Genomic DNA, 22,234 nt, shown 5'->3' on the forward strand with positions numbered 1-22,234 from the left:
CTAGGGACAGGAGATGGGGTGGGAAACAAATGGAGCCCCTGTCTGATAGAACGTACATTCTGGTGAATGTTGACTTCTGTAGTATATTCCTTTTTACCTGAGCATTTGACCAGCCAGAAGCCTCTGTTGCCCATCTGCAACCTTCCAAGTTCCTTAAAGGAAGCCATTTATTAAAACTGAATGGTTATCATCTGGCTTTCTTCTCTCTTCACAACTTTTCAACCTTTTCCCCCCATTTTGAGCTATCCCAAATGTGTGTGTTGCCTCTTGCTCTTTATTCTTCTAATACCCTAAAAAGAAAAGAAAGTGGAAGGCGAACAAACACAAAAAGCCCATAGAAACAGATGCTTGGGATGTTATTATCCATCCTATGTCTTTAGGAATAGAAGCATTTTGAAAGCAGAAGCTAGGCCTATTTTTAAGTGGACCTACCTGGGTTTGTTCGTTCATTCATTCATACAGTAAGCATTCAAAATTATTTATAGGAATGTCTAAACTGTAGAAATGTACAAGGAGAAAATAACCTTTGGGGTCCCACCCCACAGAATGAACTCCACTTAACACTTGACATAATTACTTCTGGTCTTGTAAGCATTTAACATGGGGGATAAGAGCAACCATCACCCTAATAATAAATGCTAACCTTGCTCAACAGTACTTAACTCAGTTATGGTACCCATTAGGTGCTTAATTATATTCATTTACTAAGAAGCAGAATGAATGGTTTTCATGGAAGTTTCAAAAACATTGTTTCTCTGAGATGCTGCTGAATGACTTGCTGGAGCTCTTACTGCAAAGTCCTCACATCCCGAGCCCCACTTCAGGGTCCTCACCACTCCACCACAGAGCTTGTCTGTGTACATACGAGTATAACCCAGCAATGGCTCTTCTGTTATCTACAAAATATTTGGGTGTGGGTTTGGTGGTTGGACTCTACTGAACTCAAAGACTCTAGTGAAAGCAGACTTAACCACGAATGATTAAATACACATACACACACACTCTCTCTGTAGACACACACACACATACACACACACACCCCATTGGCTAAAATAATTACAAAATGTTTAAAATAAATCATTTTTGACAGTGATTGCCCCTGGGGGAGGGGTAGCAAGTTACATTAGGAACTGCCCCAATTTCTTCTCAAGTCATGTATCCACTGGCTGGGAGGAATTTCCCAGCAAGCCTCTCCCACCCATTTGATCCCCTGGCAGTCTTATTTCAGGGATTGAGTGTGTCTGAGTTCAGCCCTGATAAGTGACACAGAGGGAGAGGATTTCAGGGCTGGTGATGCCTCTTGCAGGGAAAGGGATAGTTTTCTGTCTGGGTTGGGGTTGTGGTGCGGTGTTAAGAAGGGCAGATTAGCTCCAGGTTCAGCTGTTTCACTTCTTGCCTTCCCTCCTCTGTTCCTAACCAAGTATAGGACCAGACATGTTTGGTCTGCCCTTCCCCCTGCCCAAGTGGCAGACCGGGCTAGTGGAGCCGATGGGGCTGAAGGCAGGGAGAATCCTGATCCGAAGCCCTTGTTTGACTGCAGGCCAAGCATGTCAAACAGCAGGCCTTTCATAGCTGGGAAAACCCCTGCTAGACCTGCTGGACATGCCACACAACCACATAGGGCTCAGCTCGTGTCAACAGAACTGATAACCAAATTGGGCTTCTTGGCTTCCTGTCCCCGGTAGCCTTGCCAACCCGCTACCCTCCAAGTCCCAATTAACACGCGGCTATGCAAGAACCATGAGGTGGGAGCTGAGGGTTTGTTTACCACATAGTTAACAGGCAAATACAACTTAATCACAAGGAAAACAGCTTTTATGAGAATCATCTTGAAGTCCTTCTACAGCCCTAGTAAACTCTCCAGGAAGCCAAAACCTAGAGTTCCCTCTTGATTTTTGTTGCTGTTGGAGGGGAGGCCAGTAGGGATAGGTGGAGAGGCCTAGGGTCTTGCTTTTTGACCATCTATAGCCACCAGACTAAGTGAACGTCTCTCCTTATTCTGGAGGCCTAGGTGATCACCCTACATGAGCCCTCTGTGGTGGGCTGCAGGTGACTTTGGAGAGAAACACAAGGTTGTGGAGGAAAAAAAAATCTATCTTTTAATCAGACCCCACTGAGTACCAGGCAGTTTTCACATACTCTCTCTTACTCTCTCTGTCCTTATTCCGTACACCTCGTTTATTCTTTTTTTACAAAGGAGAAAAGGCTTGGCGAGGTGAGTCACTTCTGAACATTGTACAGTTTAAGTGCAAACCTGTGATTTGAACCCAGGTCAGGCAAACTCCAAACTCCATTTATTGCCATTCCACTTTTTTTTTTTTTTAAGATTTTATTTACCTATTTGACTGAGAGAGAGACAGCCAGAGAGAGAGGGAACATAAGCAGGGGGAGTGGGAGAGGAAGAAGCAGGCTCCCAGCAGAAAAGCCCAATGTGGGGCTCGATCCCAGAACTCAGGGATCACGCCCTGAGCTGAAGGCAGACGCTTAATGACTGAGCCACTCAGGTGCCCCTCCATTCCACTTCTTATTCTATCAGAAGATCTGGATTCTAGTTTTGGGCCCAGAAATTATTAGTCATGGGATGCTAGGCAAATCCCCTATCAATTTCTTTATCAGTAAAATGTGATCGTGGGAGAATTGGATTTGCTTATGTAAAGTTATCAGCATTGTGCCAAGCCCAGGGGTACTACTCATATTAAAGAAAGGAGAACTCCAGGGCTGGGCAGTGGCCTCTTAGAGTCACAATTTATTATTGCAAGACTTGTTGGTTAAAAACAAAGAATGGATGTTTTATTTGAAATTCTGATTTTTTAAATTAATAAACATTTTATTAAACATCAGGAAAAGGTTTTAAGACCTAGGGTACTTATGATTAGAAATAAGGTCTGTCTTTCGGGTTTATAATATAATCCTTGGGAACTCAAACTTCAGTGTTCAAAAAGAATCAATCATAGTGAGGGGTGGTAGGCTGCAGACATTCTTAGTTACTTGCCCAGCACCATTTTCCTTTCTCTTTCCCAAAAGATCTTAATTTTGTTCATTTAACCTCTCACCTGCATACTCACCCCATCCCTAGGTCCAGATACAAAGATAATATGAGGGGAGATTTGCTGGGCTTTCTGGGAGAGTTGGAATTTCAGCCCAGCTTGGAAGGAATGATCATTTCTCAGACTGTGTAATCTATACCTACCGAAATTTTACATATAGGTTTAAATCATCTTCCCAGGTAAAGAATTATTTTCTCTCCATTTCGTGTATAAAAATAGAATTGTATTGGGGCGCCTGGGTGGCGCAGTCATTAAGCGTCTGCCTTCAGCTCAGGGCGTGATCCCGGCGTTATGGGATCGAGCCCCACATCAGGCTCCTCCGCTATGAGCCTGCTTCTTCCTCTCCCACTCCCCCTGCTTGTGTTCCCTCTCTCTCTGGCTGTCTCTATCTCTGTTAAATAAATTAATAAAATCTTTTAAAAAAATAGAATTGTCTCAGTACCACTGTTTATTAAAGCTAGTTTTTAGCATTATCAAAACATGAGAATATAAAGAAAGTCACAGTTTTGCAATTAGATTTTCTAGTCTTAAGGCAGTGGTGACGTGCATAATCCCAAAGCTGAATAACTTTACAGTGCTGAGGGCTTGAAGGAGTTGAGAGACAAAGAGAGTCTTAATTGGGGTCTCAAAAAATGATTGAAATTTGTATAGTTGAGGAGGCATGGAAGGTCTTTTCAGAATGGGAAAGCAGCTTAACAAAAATCACAGAGATAGGAACAAGAAAGGCATTTCTGGAAAAGAGAGTTGACTTCTCATTTTGGAAGGCTGATTGGGTAGGCCCTTGAGTACTGCATTAAGGAATACTGATTTTAGTCTTTGCCACTGGAGGGCTGTTGAAAGTTCCTGAGTGAGGAGTTACATGATGAAACCATTGTTTTAGGGAAACTCAACTGAGGATATTGGGCATTAGTCCCCCAAAGTGTATCAGTGCTATGGACTGTTATTAATTCCCTACATAATAATTTCTTTCAGGTTTGGGGTACTTTTTTTCAGGTCACTTGGGCTTTGGAGCTGTGTTAATACATAGCATGCTGGCTGAGTCTAGTGCTTATTTGCTCTTTTCAATTTCTTACTTTCTCTTACTTTGTCTCTGCCTCTCTCCGTCTCTAACACATCCATCTGAGGATACCTGTGCACATATACACGTATCCCTCTCCCTTTTCTCCTCCCCACCTCCATCAAACAGACTTGCCTTTTCTTATTAGTGTCCACACCCTCCATTCTTGATTTCTTATTTCCCTGGTCAGTTCTTTTTTAAAAAAGGTCAAAAGAAAATCCTGGAATTAATTTCCCTTTTCAGATATTTCACTTATTGAGAGCCTATTGTGTGCCAGGTACTGTGGTTGATTCTGGAGACACCAAGTTAAGACATAATACCTATCTTTTAGTGTCAGTATAGTGGGGAAGATGAACAGATTATAGTATAATGTGATAAGAACTCCATTTAGAAGTATGAACAAGAAGTATGAATCCATCACTGCGTTGATCCAAAGAGGCCAGCTCCTTGCTTGTTTTTTCTTCCAGGAAACCGGGACATAATAATGTCTAGATTTGGCTAGTCAGATATCTCCCCTCAGGACTTGGGATCTTGATTTAGTGAAGCAAATAAACTAGGAAAGAAAGAATTCGCTTTAGGCAGGTTTACTGCAGTGCTAAGAACGTCAGGGCAGCATCCATTGACCAGTGCTGGTGCTGACTGCTGTACCATTATTTTCATTACCAGACTGGTTCTCGGGATAATTCTACCTATGATTCAGGCTGCTTTGGCACTCTTTGTTCCTATTAGTTTACTGAGTTTGTCCTCAAGACTCTTCAGCAATTCTGGGGGCAACCTCTTATCTCTTAATACATTTTTATTTTTGGCTGAGATGAGAAGTGCTTTCTGTGGCTTACAAAAAGCACCCGAGCTATTAGTACAAGGAGTGGCCACAAACTGTCAAGATTAGTGCAGGTGAATTTGAGTCTTGTTGGACTAAAAACAGTGAAAAATCCAGCAAAATTTAAGGGATGGCAAACTGTAGCACATGAAATAAAATGAAAAGGGGCACCTGGGTGGCTCAGTCGGTTAAGTGTCTGCCTTTGACTCAGGTCATAATCTCATGGTCCTGAGATCAAGTCCCCATTAGGCTCCTTGCTCAGTGGGTAGTCGGCTTCTCACTCTCCCTCTGCTGCTCCCCCTTCTTCTGCTCTCTTTCTCTCTCTCTCAAATAAATAAAATCTTTAAAAAAAATACAATGAAGAAATAACTAATACAATGGGTAATAAAGTGTGCACTGAAGGCCACTGCCATAGACCAGGATGATGGGCATGAGAAATTCAAGAGCCAAAACATTAGAGAATTACTTCTAGTGGCCCTGGATGACTTCAAGAAAAAGAACGTGAAGTTCAGGCTCCTAAATTATTAGCTTAGAACTGCAGCCTGAAATTTAGGGAATTTCTGTGATTGTGCAAAAATAATTTTTTATCTACTTTAGCTACAGAGCTGAGATTACTATAGCCTACACAGATTTGGTCTGGGTTCTACTAAATTACAGCTTTGATTGAATCTGCGAACTTACCAGATCATTTATTTAATAATAAAGATGTACATTGGGAAAGAACGGGATCCAGAGAATTGACCAGAGAGGTCAGGGTGCAATGAATATCCAGCCTTGAGTAAGTTCCATTTGCTAGTTGTCGTAGATAGAATAATACTCCCAGCCACGTCTTAATCCTGGAACCTACAGATATGTTACTTTACAGAGCAAAACGGATTTTGCAGATATGATTGAGGTTAAGGACCTTGAGATGTGGAGATTATCCAGAGAGGCCCAGTCTAATCACGTGGATCCTTAAATGTGAAGAACCTTTCTCAAGTGTGGCCATAGGGAGACAGAGCCATGGACAAAGGGTCAGAGAGAGATGCAGTCCTGTTGACTTTGAATATGGAGGAAGGGGACCACAAGCTAAGAAATGTGGACAGCCTCTAGAAATTGGAAAAAACAAGAAAATGGATTCTCCCCTACAGTCACCAGAAGAGAATACAGACACCTTGATTTAAGCTATGTGAAACTCACGTTGGACTTTTTTTTTTTTTTTAAGATTTTATTTATTTATTTGACAGAGATAGAGATAGCCAGCGAGAGAGGGAACACAAGCAGGGGGAGTGGGAGAGGAAGAAGCAGGCTCATAGCGGAGGAGCCTGATGTGGGGCTCGATCCCATAACGCTGGGGTCACGCCCTGAGCCGAAGGCAGACGCTTAACTGCTGTGCCACCCAGGCGCCCCTCATGTTGGACTTCTATCCTACCGAACTGTGAGATAATACATTTTGGTAATTTGTTACAGTGACAATAGAAAATGTCACCCATACAAGTTCCTTCTCCATTTTCTGATAAGACTGTTCCTTTGTAGGTCACATAACTCTTTCACCTACAGGATTAATTATAAGGAGAAACCATTTATCCTTATGTCTGCCTCATCTACCACTTATTTTCTTTGGATCTGTAAGCCAAGTTATATCCCAGTATGGCAAAATATAGACTCACACTTGGGAGAAGAATGTTACACAACAATAAAGTAAGATTTAAAAAATTATATCAGCAAAAATCTGGAGAATATGTGTGGTCATGGATTCTTTTTATTATTATTATTATTATTATTATTATTATTATTATTATTGTATGTTAGTCACCATACAGTACATCATTAGTTTTTGTTGGGAATGGATTCTGAAGGCACTAAATCATAGAGAGACGAGTATAATTTAAAGTCAGCCTAATTTCTTTCTTTTTTTTTTTCTGGATCCTTCTTTTCAAATTCTTTTTTTTATAATAATATTTTTTTATTATATTATGTTAGTCACCATACAGTACATCCCTGGTTTTTTATGTAAAGTTCCACGATTCATTAGTTGCGTATAACACCCAGTGCACCATGCAATAAAGTCAGCTTAATTTCTTAAGGTGGTGCAATTCCCAAGGAGTTCAAATTCAGTTGAACAACTAGGTGAATTCTTATTGACTGCTCATTTGAGTGAGTAAAACTCAGACTCAGTGATGTCCTATTTTGGATTAAATGCAGATGTCATAAATTCCTTGGTATAATATAGTGGAAGGAATTCTAAGGTTTAGGAAGATAAGAAAAGTTGGAATGGATTCATCATAAATGACTTACCTGTCACAAGAGAGCCCAGAAGATGTTTCCTTCTCCAAGACCTTAGTAAATATAACATTTTATTTACTTTGAATGGTGCTTTAGTAAATGTTTTCTATAGTCTAGAATGCTGATGGGAGATTCTATATTTAAAAGGAGTGCCTGGCTTTCCATGAAAATGGGAGGAGCTCGGGATGGCAGAAACCAAGTAAAGTCATTTACCACAGGGGATATGGTCACCAAAATATTCCTTAGGATAACTAATGAGCATATGTCCCCCACTCCTGAGATAGATGGGCAGCCCACTAATATTCTGCTTGATTTGTATAATGGAAAAAACTAATGAATAAAGATCTGACCTGACCACCCTGGTAGAGATCACTCTGCTTCTTCCAGTCCCATGCTTGGGTCAATTTGTTGATGGTGAGCCCCTGAGTAAAGAGGAGGCTAGTGCTTTTGAAAGTGATATTAAAAACAAAGAAAGATATACTCGGAATCTTCCTACTATCTCTCCTTAAAGGACACTGTTCCCATGTACTAGGCAATTATCACTCAGGGAAAGGATTATATCAGAGCTGTTCAAGATTATTGGATGCTGGGGGCGCCTGGGTAGCGCAGTCGTTAAGCATCTGCCTTCGGCTCAGTGCGTGATCCCGGCGTTCCGGGATTGAGTCCCACATCGGGCTCCTCTGCTGGGAGACTGCTTCTTCCTCTCCCACTGCCCTGCTGTGTTCCCTCTCTCGCTGGCTGTCTCTCTGTCAAATAAATAAATAAAATCTTTAAAAAAAAAGATTATTGGATGCTGGCTTTGCGCTAACACCAATTTATGTGACTTATCACTATGGGCTAACAGCCAGAGTGAAATCTTATAGGCATCAGGTGAAAAATGGAGCTGGACCTGAATATGCTCAATGTTAGATCTAGCTGGACCCTGAGTCATCCCCAGGTTATCTTCCCAGATCATGAATAAATCACCAAAGCAAATACTCTTAACATCAAGCAGAGTTCTCACATGGGCTATTTTGATATGAAACACTGGACAAATTTCAAATGAAAAGTAAAATAGCAGTAGTAAATACTAAGTCAGAAGTAAAACTGCATCCTAGGGAAAATTTAACATGTATATATTCTTTCACCTTGCCCATTTGGCCTGCATAGAATATGGATGGGTTTTGAAGAAAGGCGGAGGGGATATTGCAAGCTTATGTAGGTGTTGGCTTCAGTTATGGTTGCTGTTACTGATGATGCCTCTTTTCTGGATAATGTAGTCCTTAACACCTGTTACATATTTATTAAGCCATCTGATGCTTACTCCTGGATTCCAGCAAGCAGACAACATCAGAAAGTATCAGCTTTCCTCTGGTTGCCTCGAGATTATAACAACTGTGACTCTGTGGCACAATTTAGTCCCCAGGGATCTTTGTAGTCTCACATCTACTGGTTTGCTACATCAATTATACCATCTGACTATCCCAAAGGAAAGGAGGAAACAAGATACAATCTTATCGCAGGGTAAGAGAAAACTTCCATGAGATCCCCATGAGGTCACAAAGACTGACACTCAGTATCCTTTCTAAAGTCCAGCGGTCAGTGGGCATATTAGACTAGCTCTTCCAGTGAAGCCCAAGGAGATAGACATTCAATCAGAGGCACAATACTTGGTGGGACCTCTTTGAGTTTGGGAGAGAACATGCATCACATTTGGATGTGTGGCTTATGACTATTTACCAAGGGACCCAAAAACTAACGACTTTGAATGGAATCCAGAGCAGGAAGGCTCTCCAGCTAGTCTGTGGTGCAGTACAAGCAGCTCTGTCACTTGGCCCTTCTTCCGGTGAACATGTGAATACCAGGATGCTAGAATGGAACCTATGGGAAACATTGACCCCTGTGTCACCACAGCAGGAACCCAAGAGACTTGGAATAAGTCGTGCTTTCTTTAGCAGGTAACTTTTCCTTTTGAGAAATAGCTTTAAGTTGGCTATAGGGTCCTGATAGAGACTGAGTACCTGACCACGGGATAGTAGGTTACCTTGCAGTCTGAGCTGCCCTTAATGAACTATTACCCTCAGTTAGGTGTATCTAGAAGCATTCCATCTTCAAATGGAGGTTATACATGTAAGAATGGGCTTTAGCAAGCCCTGAAGAGAAAGTAAGCAGTATTTGAAGGTGCTCACACTCATTACATACCTACTCTTGTCACATGGCAACCACTCCCTCAATACACACCTATAGCTTTCTGGCGAGTCTTCTAGGACCAGTTGAGTGAGGAGGAAATAATGTACATCTAGTTTTTAGATGGTTTTGCCCAATATGCTGGCACCAAGCAGAAGTAGTCTGCTGAAGTATTGCAGTCCCACTAAGGCATGGCTGTTAAAGACAGTGGGGAAGGGAAATGTTGAAATCTTCTTTGGGTACAGAATATTGAACAATGCATGTCATTGTCTAATTTATCTGGCAGGACAGATGGCTTGAAGGAAGTATCAATATCAGTTGATGGTAAGGGAGGAAGGAAGGCCTAACCACTCGAGGTTATTGATTTGACCAGATAGAGAGTAGGATACATCAAGATTGGAGATTTAATAATAAATAGGTTTGAGGAATAAGCAGGAGTGATATAAAAAAATGTGTAACCAGCAAAGTATACAGCAGAGGCATCCACTGTCATGGTCAGCTACACAAGGTAAGTTCTAGAAGAAAAGCTAGTTCGTGGCCAGCAGCCACAGTCTCAGGAGGCCTGGAGGATATTTACCTGTTAAGATGGTAGTTCCCAAACAGCAGCACTGCTCCTGGGATCTGGCCCTGCTCTATTGAGGGAGACACGCAGGGCTGAGGGCCACTCTGAGGAACCATGATGAACTGACTAGAGGGCCTGCAGGTTGGCAGGGGTCAGAGTAAGTCTCCCCACTTGGTGCTGACCTGGGGCCTCTAGGACAGGAGAAATTGGGGCAAGCTTCAGGGAGTGAGCATGCTGGTAGCTCATGGTGGCTGCTATTTATGAAGCAGTATGGAAGTATTTTAATATTTTAACAACTCATCTAGACTTACTGGTATGTGCTAGTGGAGTAGCAGCCTGAGTGAATGAATAGGAATAGAGGACCTATATCTTAGAATAGGACCAGAGGATGCGATCCATATAAATGTTCTTCACATAAACCTCAACTATAGAGAAAACTGTTAATGACAAGATGAACTAATGATCAATGCTGTGCATATCATTTGGCCTCTCTTTCCATCTTCCCCAGTGCTATTTAAATGGGTTCATGAATAAAGTAGTCATAGAGATGGTAATGGAGGCTATGAATGGGTCATGGAGTCAACAAAATGGTCTTCCTTTCTGAAGGCAGACTTGGTTATGCTGCCTCTGAGCACTGAAGTTGCCAGCAGCAGAAACCAACTCAGAGCCTCTAAACTGAGGGGACCAGCTAAGTGTAAATTACACTGGACCCTACAGTTGGCCAAGGCCATGCTTGCTGCACCAAAATCTCAAGTAGGCCCAGTAATACAGCAAGAAATAAAAATTCAGAATTCTGTCACTGCAGTGCAAGAAGAAAATTCTCTCATGGTAATAATGTAGGTCTTGGAGGACCAAATGAATACTCCCAATATGCACTGAACTTGGGTATGCCCCTACTGTCTTGCCCATGTCCACTGCAGAGTGTCTGCTGGCTTAGCAGAAAAAGTAAAAGTAACATTAACCGAGAGCAAGTTGCTTGCTAATGTCAAACCTAGACCACCTCTACTGATTTGGCTCAACTCGAGTTGTTTCCAACATAGAAAGGGCAATGATTTGTCCTCACTGGAATAGTCCTTTTTTTCTGCATTTGGACTCACTTTCACTGCCATTATATTTCTGGTACCATCCGTGAATTTACTGAATACCTTATACACTGTCATGGTATCCCATATAACATTACTTTTGCCCAAGGAACTCACTTTATGGTGAAAGAAGGAAGACAGTGATTGCTGTCTCACTCACACAGTGACACAGTTTGGACACAATTCCTTGTGGGAATGGGTGATATTTCACAGGTTTTAGTATAGGCCCTAAACCAGCTGGGCCAACTTGGGGTTCAAAGTTTAACAAGAGAGACACCTGAGACTCATTTAAAGGGTACTTTCCCTTTTGCTCACCACTGTAATAGCAAAGCAAGCAGTGGACTCAGGGTATGAATAAAATTAAGTACACACGTGAGTGAAAGGGCTCCCTGAGGAAGGAGTCACACCAGCGCCAGGGGTCAGCCCTGCTACCATGTAAGAATTTCTTGCTGCTCCATAGTTATCACTGTCCATATTCTATTTCTTATGACTTCAGTAGTTATTTTGCAGGTCTAGCCATGGCATACCACATAATCATCTATGTATTGAGCTGTTTATCCCATAGCTTGAAGACACAGGTCAGGGAACTAAGAGATGGAATTGGGAGTGGTGCTTTTTTACTCTTATACTTAATGACTAACTTGAAAAATTTATTCATCTTGTCCTTGAAACCAATGGTTTTGCTGCTTTAGAACTTTTGTCACACAAGGAAAGAATGCTTCTGTCAGGTTGTGCAGGTTGAACACTGCACACTCCATGGACCATATACTTTGTAGCTTGATATATCAATATTAGGTTCAGTACTGATGTGGTTTTGGGTTGTCTCCCTTTGCAGAGTGATGCAGGTGATGCAAATGAGAAAGGTGGTAGAGAATTTATTCTGCAGATAGCAGCAATGACAGCAATACCTAGCTTGTGGGAGAGAGAGTGACAAAGGAACCAGCAGCAGTGCCTAGGGCCCAAAGCTGTCTTGGGTGCCATTACATTGTCTAGTATTTGCTGAAAGAGGGAGCTGTTCTCCAGGGACTGTCTTGGTAGTATGTTTTTGGCTGTGGTTTTGGCTGCCTGGCCTCCCTTTGTTCCCACCTGTCTTCTGAGCCTGGTTCTCCAGCCTTCTCAGAGATCCTGTGGGCTTTCCAATGTTCTCTCAGTAAATTATTTTACTTCTTAAGTCATGTAGAGTTGGTTTATGTTACATGCAAGTGAGAACCTTGACTTGGAGGAAGTGCAGAGAAACAAGATGAAGCTGGAGAGGTAGATTAGAATTATGTAATCAGGGGCGCCTGGGTGGCACAGCGGTTAAGCGTCTGCCTTTGGCTCAGGGCGTGATCCCGGCATTCTGGGATCGAGCCCCACATCAGGCTTCTCCGCTATGAGCCTGCTTCTTCCTCTCCCACTCCCGCTTCTTGTGTTCCTTCTCTCTCTGGCTGTCTCTATCTCTGTCAAATAAATAAATAAAATCTTAAAAAAAAAAAGAATTATGTAATCAGATGAAGGTTTTAAAATGATCTTTTTGGTAGCAGTGTACAGAATAGACTGGAGAGGGAGGAAATGAAGTTGAGGGGGGAGCAATTAGGAGGATGTTGCAATAATTTAGGTGACAAATGATGATGGCGTAGAAAAATCACAGTGGTAGAGGAGCTGGAGACGGAGGGTAGATTAAAAGATATTTAGGAGATAGGCCATCAGGAGTTGACTGGATTTGTAGGGTACAAGAGAATGAAGATTCAAGGTGACTTCAAAATTTCTAATTGAACTTAATTAGATGGACAGTGGTGCATTTGACTGAGTTAGGAAGGGCAGGAAAACAAGTGGGTTTTTGGGAGAAGAGAATTTAAGGTGTGTTAAGTTTGAGAGGCTCTTTTCCAGGTGGGGATGGTCGTTAAGCAGTTAGAAACATGAAACAAAGATTCAGAAGAAATGAGTCACCGGGAGTCGTTGTAGTATTAGTTGGAGCCAAGTAAGTGGAGGAGATTCTCAAGGAGAGTGGAAAAAATATAAACTTCTTTATGCATTTGAAGATCCTAAATTGATAAAAACCACTTATTTGGTATGTCTTTGTATATGATGCTGTAAGTGCTCACAGGTCCTTATCATGACTTTCATGGGCCCTGGTTGCCTCTGAATGCCCACCCACCACTGCCCCCACCACATCTCCTCAGCACTCACCATTCTAGTACATAGCCCCTGTGGCTCTGCCTCTCAGTCCACACCAAGGCAGGCCAGAAGTAGCAGGGAGCAGCCCTCAGTCATGAAGGATGAGTATCAAAGGATAAATATCCCAGATTCCTCACTCATCATATGGAATGACTTGGAGGCATATTCCACTGCATGTCCCAAAGTTCCCAGCAGGAGTGACCTTCAGTTGCCCGCCGTGGTAAATTGCTTGATTATACACTACTGATTTTGGGCACTTCCTTGTCCTCTTCTCATTCCCAGTAGCACTTCTTGGGATCACCTCCCAAGTAAACTACTTGCACTCAAATCCCTGTCTCAGGATCTGCTTCTGGGGGAATCCAAACTAAGCCAGCCTTCCTATTCTTCCTGGTCTTCTGAGGGTGAACCATTTGAAATGTATAAACTGCTTATATTCTTTCTCATCTGCTGCCATATTTTCTGTCTTATCCTATGCCATTTTCTCTCAATGCTACCCATCTGTAATCTCTCAAAACAGACATGAAATTACAAATGAACCTTCTTGACCCAAAAGACACAAAGGGATAATAGACACCTGGATAAAAAGTCCCTCATCTATTCTAGGAAACAGGTGTAATGATAATCATATTTTGTATTTACTAAATCTTTCTTTCTGAGGAGTTCAAAGTGTTCCTTATGAATCCCCTGTGGGTAAGAACAGTACTGGCTTTTAACACAACTGTAAATTATGTAAAGTGCAAATTATATGAAATTGGGCTTTAGAAACTGTTCTATTTTCCCTTCAAGTGGCCTTCTCTCTTCTCTCTTGCACCCTGGCTCCTGGATCCCTTCCTGCAGCCTCATTTCTGTTTTCACCCACCTTATTCCTTCGTATAGTGACTTTTTCTTGATCATCTTGGTCAATTTCAGCTTAAGGGGTGATTATTAATAATACTAATACGGTGTTATATTCTCCAGGAGTTTTTGCATTTTAATAGGACACGTTTACAAAGAAATAAAATTGAGTAGCAGGGCCATAGACAGATAAGAACTTTTGATCAAAAATAGTATTACGCATTTTATAATCTGCATGATCTCAAACTGATTGATGGGGGAAATTTCAAGAGGAAAAGCCTAGGTTCAAGTAGCTCCAGCTACTTCTGTTTCAGAGACAAGTTTAAGAAACAAAAATGGAACCGAAAATGATGGGGGAGATCACATGTAAAAAGTTCTATACATTTGATTATCCGAAATGAATTAAACTTGTGTGTTTTAGCTTAAGCCTTATTGACTATTTCTTGTGGGCAAGGCACTTGTGGGAGGCAGAGAGAGAATTCTAATGGATGACCACATTTCCTGTCTTGTTGGAGCTTACCTGTGATACCTTTTCTTTATCTTGGAGTTCTTTATCCTGGAGTTGAAAGAAGACTTCAGCTTTCAAAATGGGCTCCAAAAGCAGCCCACAGGAGAGAGGTGGGGACTTCAGATCTGATTGGAATTTAGAGTGTCTGCCTGAGTGAAAAGAAAATGCTGTATTTCCAAATAAGAGTGTTTTAAAAAGGTCTCTCCTATTCCTTAAGCCCTACACTCAGGAAGAAAGGGTATAGTGCTTAAAGAGGATAAAGAGGCCACATGCTTCCACAATCTCTTTCCAAAAATAACGAAGGTGAGAGGATAGAAAATTCTTCCCAAATATCTCCCTTGAAATGTGCTCCACCAAAAAAAATATATTGATTGAAAAATAGCACAAACACATTGTTTTCCTCTTCCTCTCCCAAATATGAAAGACCAACTTCAGGAAAAAAAAATATTATGCCAGCAACTTAGCAACACAAACAACCAACTTCAAACCTAACAGAAATTTCCCTGCCTTGGGGAGGAGAGCTCCCTCTTTACTGGGTATAGTCAGGTCTTCCTGTTATAGACAACTGTTCAATGCTGCTTCTCAACACTGTGAAACAAATGCTTTGTTAGTCCAGTGTCCCAGAATATAGTCAGCAGAAAGTTTATTTTCAAAATGTTTAAAGGCTGGAGAAGCAGCCACCCCATGTTGGGGCTTTCTACACCCCTAGGCCTTCTCTTACCAAATTGATCCAAACTCTATGAAAAAAATATATAATTTTTTCCCAGTGACCATAACAAGTATTTCCATAAAGAGGTCCAGATGTTTAATTTTTCCAAAAGAAATTTTAACAAAAACAAAATAAAAGTAACTGAGGAAGGATCATTTTTCCATTGACTCCTTAACCCAAATGGGACTGGTTACGCCAGTCAAAACCACAGATTCACTTCTCCCAAGTACTCATCCTTTCGTCTTTCCTGGTTTCTGCCTTGACACAGGTGCTTTCCCAGAATGCCTCTGGCCAGGCGCTTGCATCCGCTGTATTTAATTTCAAGAAGCTGTTTTTCAAAGGCTAGCTGTGGACAGCTGTAGGTTGTCACACTTTCTCTCCAGCGCTCTGGGCCTAATAATAAGTAGAACATGGTTTCATCAGCTTGAGCTACATTTTCCTAAGTCAGTTAGGAAATCCCCTCATCCAGTGCTCTGCAAAAACAAATGCAGTTTTAGAAAGAACTGGTTTTCAAATAGGCATTGACACATTCGTATCTCCCATAAGTAAGAAGGGTCAGTTTGGGGAGATGAGAATAAATTGGGTAAAGGGACCAGAGTGGGAAATAGTCATTTAAAACAGCACCAACCCAGCAATAAAGTCATGCTTTGGAGTTTTTATTTTCTCCTAGTTTTGATTTCTAAGCTTAGAAGGAGTTTCTCCTCCTGAAGACTCCAAACCTTCTTATGATTTTTGTTAAGATTAATTTTTGTGGGAACAGTAAAGGCTGGAGGCCTCTCTGTGAGCAGTAGGATACCTGGACACCTACCTGGACCTTCTTGCCATCCAGCACCATAAAAATAAGAGATGTCTGTGGGTGTCCCATAGCTTGTTTGGTTAATGCAATGGCTCATAACTAAAATGCCAGTTTAACCACCAGTTTGTTTTGCTGGTGTTTGGTTTATACATAAACATGAGTGGGAAGGGACCAACATTTTTTTTTAAGTATGAATTTTATTTTCATTACTGCTGCTTTGTTTTTTGTTTCAAAGGGATGGCATGGACTCAGGGTACAACAGCTGTACTCAGCCCAGCTGGAAGGCCCTGGATTTTGAACTCCTATTTCTTAAAAAGGGGTTGTGTGTTGAACATTCAAGTGCTGTTAACCATCTCTATTTTATTTGCCCTACAGCTCCTTGTAGAACAGAATCCAAGACCACCTCCAGCTCAGACAGATGGAAAGGGCTGAGGAACTGGGACATGCAATTTAGACCATGACATCGCTTAAGGAGTTGGGCTGCTACCCTCAAGGCTCTTCTCACATGCCCTTATTATTCAGGGGTACATTAAAGTTTTGTTTTTGCATCCCTCCTGTCCTCTCCCTACCTCATAGATTATATCCCTGAGGAATATAGTTTTGGTCCAGCTTGGCACATCATCTTAATATGTTGTGTCCATGAGAGGTGTAAGTGGAGTAACCTGGGACTGCAATACACACAAAGTAGACACTTGATAAGTACCGACTGACTTATGTGTTGGATCACAAAATTATTTGAATGATGAATGGGTATTCCCAAGCAAAAAACCTAGTTTCTATGTTATTTCCCAAGGCCATGCAATATTTCTTAAAAGATCAGATACACAGACCTAACCCTGATCAAATCTAATCCCAGGGTAGACCTAGAACAAGGTGGGGTGGGAGGTGGGTGGTGGGAGGGGTGCAGATTGAATTATTTTTCTTGTTTTGAGTTCCCTTAAATTTTTTTGAAGTTTAAGATTCTTTTATCAAATTAAAATCCTGAGTGTAGTGACTGGTAATTCAGTGACAAATATGGTTTATAATGATAAATTTGAGCCCAGATGGAATAATCTAGTGAAATTTTAAAGATTAATTTTTCCAAATGATCTCATCAGTCCTCATAGACAAGAGGGAATCAAGGTTCCTATGGTCCAGAATGGGTTTCTACTGGGGATTCTGGCCTGAGCCAAGCATATTTCTTGAGGATAATTTGTATGTGTGGAGTCAAGGGGGTTAATACAAGATGTAGCATCTTAAGCAGAGGATGAAGTTGAGGCCGACTTTCCGAATGAGTTGTCCATTTGAAAGGACTGGGAAATCATGGAAAAATCTGTGTACATGCTAATGAGATGAGAACTAGGGAGATTAGACTAGAGTGAAAGTCCAAAACAGGGAATAAGTGGCAAAGTTGAGAAATAGCCTGAATGGTGAGAAGGTAATGGCAGCAATTTTTTATGGGGTGGTAGTGGTTTTGGGTGTGGCCCAGGAGAAAGCCATTAAATGCCCCAGCTTGGTGTGAACACTTCTTAAATTTGTTTCTAGGAAAAACAGATTGGAAAATCAATTAACTAAGAATTATGGGAAGATGAAAACAATGAGCAGGATCTAAAAAGCAAGGGAAATAAAAGAGGACATAGTTAGAAGGTGGCTCATCCCACTGGAATAAAAATATAGTATGCAAGTGATTTTGTAGCAGTACAGTCAAGCTTCCAGAGTAAACAGTTTCTATTCTCCTACCAGTGTGGACCAGCGTAAGACACAATTGTGGGTTATTTGGAAGGAGTTGCAATATTAGCAGCCTAAAGGTAAACTATTCAATAATTGCCCTCATTGGAAAATACTTCAATTTTTATTTTATTTTTATAGAGATTTTTCTCTAAGATGTAGGAGCTCTATCCAAGATAGGGAATACATCAAATATAGAACTAAAGGCCACTTGATCTAACTAACAGTGATTAATACGACTTGCAGGCAGGGCCCAGAAATGTGTTCCTTCATGACTGCTATTAAAAGTTTTTATAGTCATAGCATTTTATTCTTTTGGATAGAAACAGTTTATTAATTTCAAATTATCCTATTCACCAGTACTTTTAATATGAGTCTAATTCTGTGCCTTAAAAAAATATATTTTACTTTAATCTGTTTCCATATTTGTTAATATAAATTTGAATGAAGATCTATTCTGGTTAGAAAATAAATCTACATGCTCATTAAAAAAACCCTCCAAATAATACAAAAGAGTATAAATTTAAAAGTTTTCACTAATTACCACTACCCCAGGTAACAATTATTGTGGTTTAGGTCAATAAATATGCATGGAGCACCTACTACATGTTAGGCTCTGAGCCAAGGTCTGGGATAAAACAATGAATGGGAAACAGCTGCTGCCCTTGATAAATTATCATTCAGAACAAGTTTTCAACTGAAGATTCATATTGGAGTCATTTAGAATCTATTTAAAAATGTAGATATCACCAAGTTAAAAATTATTCAGCTCTCTGGTTCTTTGAAAAGATAAACAAAAATCAATAAACCTCTAGCCAGACTCATCAAGAAAAAAAGAGAGAGAGCTCAAATAAATAAAATCAGAAACGAAAGAGGGGAAGTTACACTAGACACCGTGTAAATATAAAAGATCATAAGAGACTATGAACAATTGTATGCCAAAAAATTGGAAAATCCAGAAGAAATGGATAAAATCCTAGAAATGCACAACCTTCTAAGACTGAATCATGAAGAAATAGAATATCTGAATAAATCAATTACTAAGAGTAAAATTGCATCAGTAATTTAAAAACTCCCAAAAAACAGGTCTGGGACCAGATGGCTTTACAGGTGAATTCTATCAAACATTTAAAGAAGTTAGTACCTATCTTCAAATTATTCTAAAAAATTGAAGAAGAAAGAGCACTTCCAAACTCATTTTATGAGGCCAGAGTTTCTCTGATGCCAAAACCAAATGAAGATACCACAAAAAAGGAATATTACAAGCCAGTATGTCTGATGAACATAGATGTAAAAATCCTCAACAAAATATTGACAAACCAAATTCAACGATACCTTAAAAGGATCATATATCAAGATCAAGAGGGATTTATCCCAGGGATGCAAGGATGGCTCAACATCTGCAAATCAACATGACACATCACATTAATAAAACAAAGAATTGAAATGATGTAATCATCTCAGTAGATGTAAAAAAGCACTTGACAAAATCCAACATCCATTTATGATAAAAGCTCTCAATGAAGTGGAGATTGAAGGAATGTATCTCAACATAATAAAGGCCATATATGACAACTCATAGCTAACATCATACTCAATGAAAAGCTGCAAGCTTTTTCATGTGACCAGGGACCTGACAAGGATGCCACCCTCTCTACTTTTTTTTCTCTGAGTTACATAGTAGGAACTTTACTCAAGAGATTGGACACATTAGGTGTAGAACATACTATTAGAAGTCCTTACCATAATAATTAGGCAAGAAAAAAAGAAAAGGCACACAAATTGGAAAGGAAGAAGTAAAAAACTGTCACTATTTGCCAATGACATGATACTATATAGAGAAAAACCAAAGAGTCCACCAAAAAAGTATTAGAATTAATAAATGAATTGAGTAAAGTCACAAGATATAAAATTGACATATAGTGTATTTCTCTACACTAATATTGAGTTATCAGAAAGAAAAATTAACAAAACATTCAGTTGCAATTTCATCAAAAAGAATAAAATACCTAGGAATAAATTTAACCAAGAAGGCAAAAGATCTGTACTCTGAAAACTCTAAGACATTGATGAGAGAAATTGAAGATGACACAAATAAATGGAAGTACATACTGTGTTCATGGATTGGAAGAATAAATATTGTTAAAATATCTATACTACCCAAAGCAATATACAGATTCAGTGCAATCCCCATCAAAATACCAATGGCACTTTTTATAGAACTAGAACAAAGGATCTTAAAATATGTATGGACCCACAAATAGCCAAAGCTGGAGGTATCCTGCTCCCTGATTTCAAAGTATTAAACATAGTAATCAAAACAGTGTGGTACTGGCACAAAACAAGCACATAGATCAATGGATTAAGTAGAGAACCCAGAAATAAACCCAACATATATATATTGATATCTATCTATCTATCTATCTATCTATCTATCTATCTATCTATCTATCGATATCTATACCCCAGGTAACATATATAGATATATATATGGTCAATCTATGACAAAGGAGGCAAGAATCTACAGTGGGAAAAGACAGTCTCTTCAATAAATGGTGTTGGTAAAATTGGATAGCTACATGCAAAAGAATGAAACTGGACCACTTTCTTATAGCATATACAAAAATAAGTTAAAAATGGATCAGATTTGAATGTAAGACTTGAAATAATAAAACTAGAAGAAAACATAGGCAGTAAGCTCTTTAACATTAGTCTTAGCAATATTTTTTTGGACCAGTCTTCTGTGACAAAGGCAACAAAAGCTAAAATAAACAAATGGGACTGTGTCATACTAAAAAATTTTGCACAGCAAAAAAATTAAATAAATAATTTTAAAAATCAACAAAACCAAAATCCAACATACCAAATGGGAGAGGATACTTGTAAATCATATATCTGATATTAGATTAATGTCCAAAATGTATAAAGAACTTACACAACTTCTTAAAAAACCAAACAACTCAATTAAAAAATGGGTAAAAGACAGACATTTTTTCCAAAGAAGACATACAGATGGCCAGCAAGCATATCAAAAGATGCTTAGCATCACTACTCAGCAGGGAAATGCAAATCAAAGCCACAGTGAGATATCACTTCACATTTGTCAGATTGGCTATTATCAAAAAGACAGAAAATAACAAGAGTTGGCAAGGATGTGGAGAAAAGGGAACTCTTGTGCCCTGTTGGTGTGGATGTAAAGTGGTGCTGCTACTGTGGAAAACAGTATGGAGTTTCCTCCAAAAATTAAAAATAGAACTACTATATGATCCAGCAATTCTTCTGCTGGATATTCACCCAAAGAAAACAAAAACACCAACTTGAAGAGATATATGCACACCCATGCTCATTGCAGGATTATTTACAATAGCCAAGATATGGAAGCAACCCAAGTGTCCACTGATAGATGAACTGATAAAGAAGAAGTGGTATCCATCTATATCTCTAGCTAGCTGGTTATCTATCTATCTATCTATCTATCTATCATCTATCTGTCATCTAAAATGGAATATTACTCAGCCATAGGAAGGAATGAAATCTTGCCATTTGAGACAACACGGATGACCTAGAGGGTATTATGCTAAGTGAAATAAGTCAGACAGAGAAAGACAAATATTGTATGATTTCACTTATATGTGGAATCTAAAGAACAAACCAACCAACCAAAACTGAAACAGATTAATGATTTAGAAAACAAATTGTTGCTTACCAGAGAGGGGTGCAATTGTGAAGTGGGTGGCTTAAGAGGTATAAACCTCCAGTTATAAAATAAGTTATGGGAATGTCATGTATAGCATAGGGAATATGGCCAATAATATAACTTTGTATGGTGACAGATGGTAACTAGACTTATCATGGGGATCATTTTGTAATGTCTAAAAATACTGAATCATTATGATGTACACCTAAAACTAATAGGATATTGTATTATTGTATTTCAGTTATACTTCAATAAAAAATTATCCCGATTTAGAATGCCAAGAACCATTAAGTAAGTGTTCATTTTCCCTTCTCACCAAATTTTACTTATATGAGTGGTTTTTAGAACTCTGAAAAGTTTTTCAACTCTTATATCTGTGGCGGTTAAAAAGGCATGGAATGATGTTATTTTTGCCTCTGCAAATGGGAAGGAGTCAAACATAGTAACATCATTATTACAGTGAGGTTGTAATGTTTCCATGTCTTACTATTCACATTTGAGGACAGCGATCAGCAAGAGTGTTACCTATAGGAAGAGAAGGTAATAAAGATTATACTTGTATATACATTGAAGTACTTAATAATTTTAATGAATTACTATGAATATTTAACCAAATAATTGAGTTATATAATGAACTCTAATATCTTTAAAGACTAAATTATTATTCTTTACTGAGGAACATTTACTTTTTTTTTTTTTTTGGTGCCTATTGAGGTTTTATGGCCCTTATAGGTAATCAACTATGTATGTTATTACAGTACAATTTGGAACATTTTATTGCACTTTAGATTCTGGTTCACTTATTTACTCATTCAACAAACATTCTT

The sequence above is a fragment of the Ursus arctos genome, unplaced genomic scaffold (genome assembly GCF_023065955.2).
Source record: "Ursus arctos isolate Adak ecotype North America unplaced genomic scaffold, UrsArc2.0 scaffold_26, whole genome shotgun sequence".
Classification (NCBI taxonomy): Eukaryota; Metazoa; Chordata; class Mammalia; order Carnivora; family Ursidae; genus Ursus; species Ursus arctos.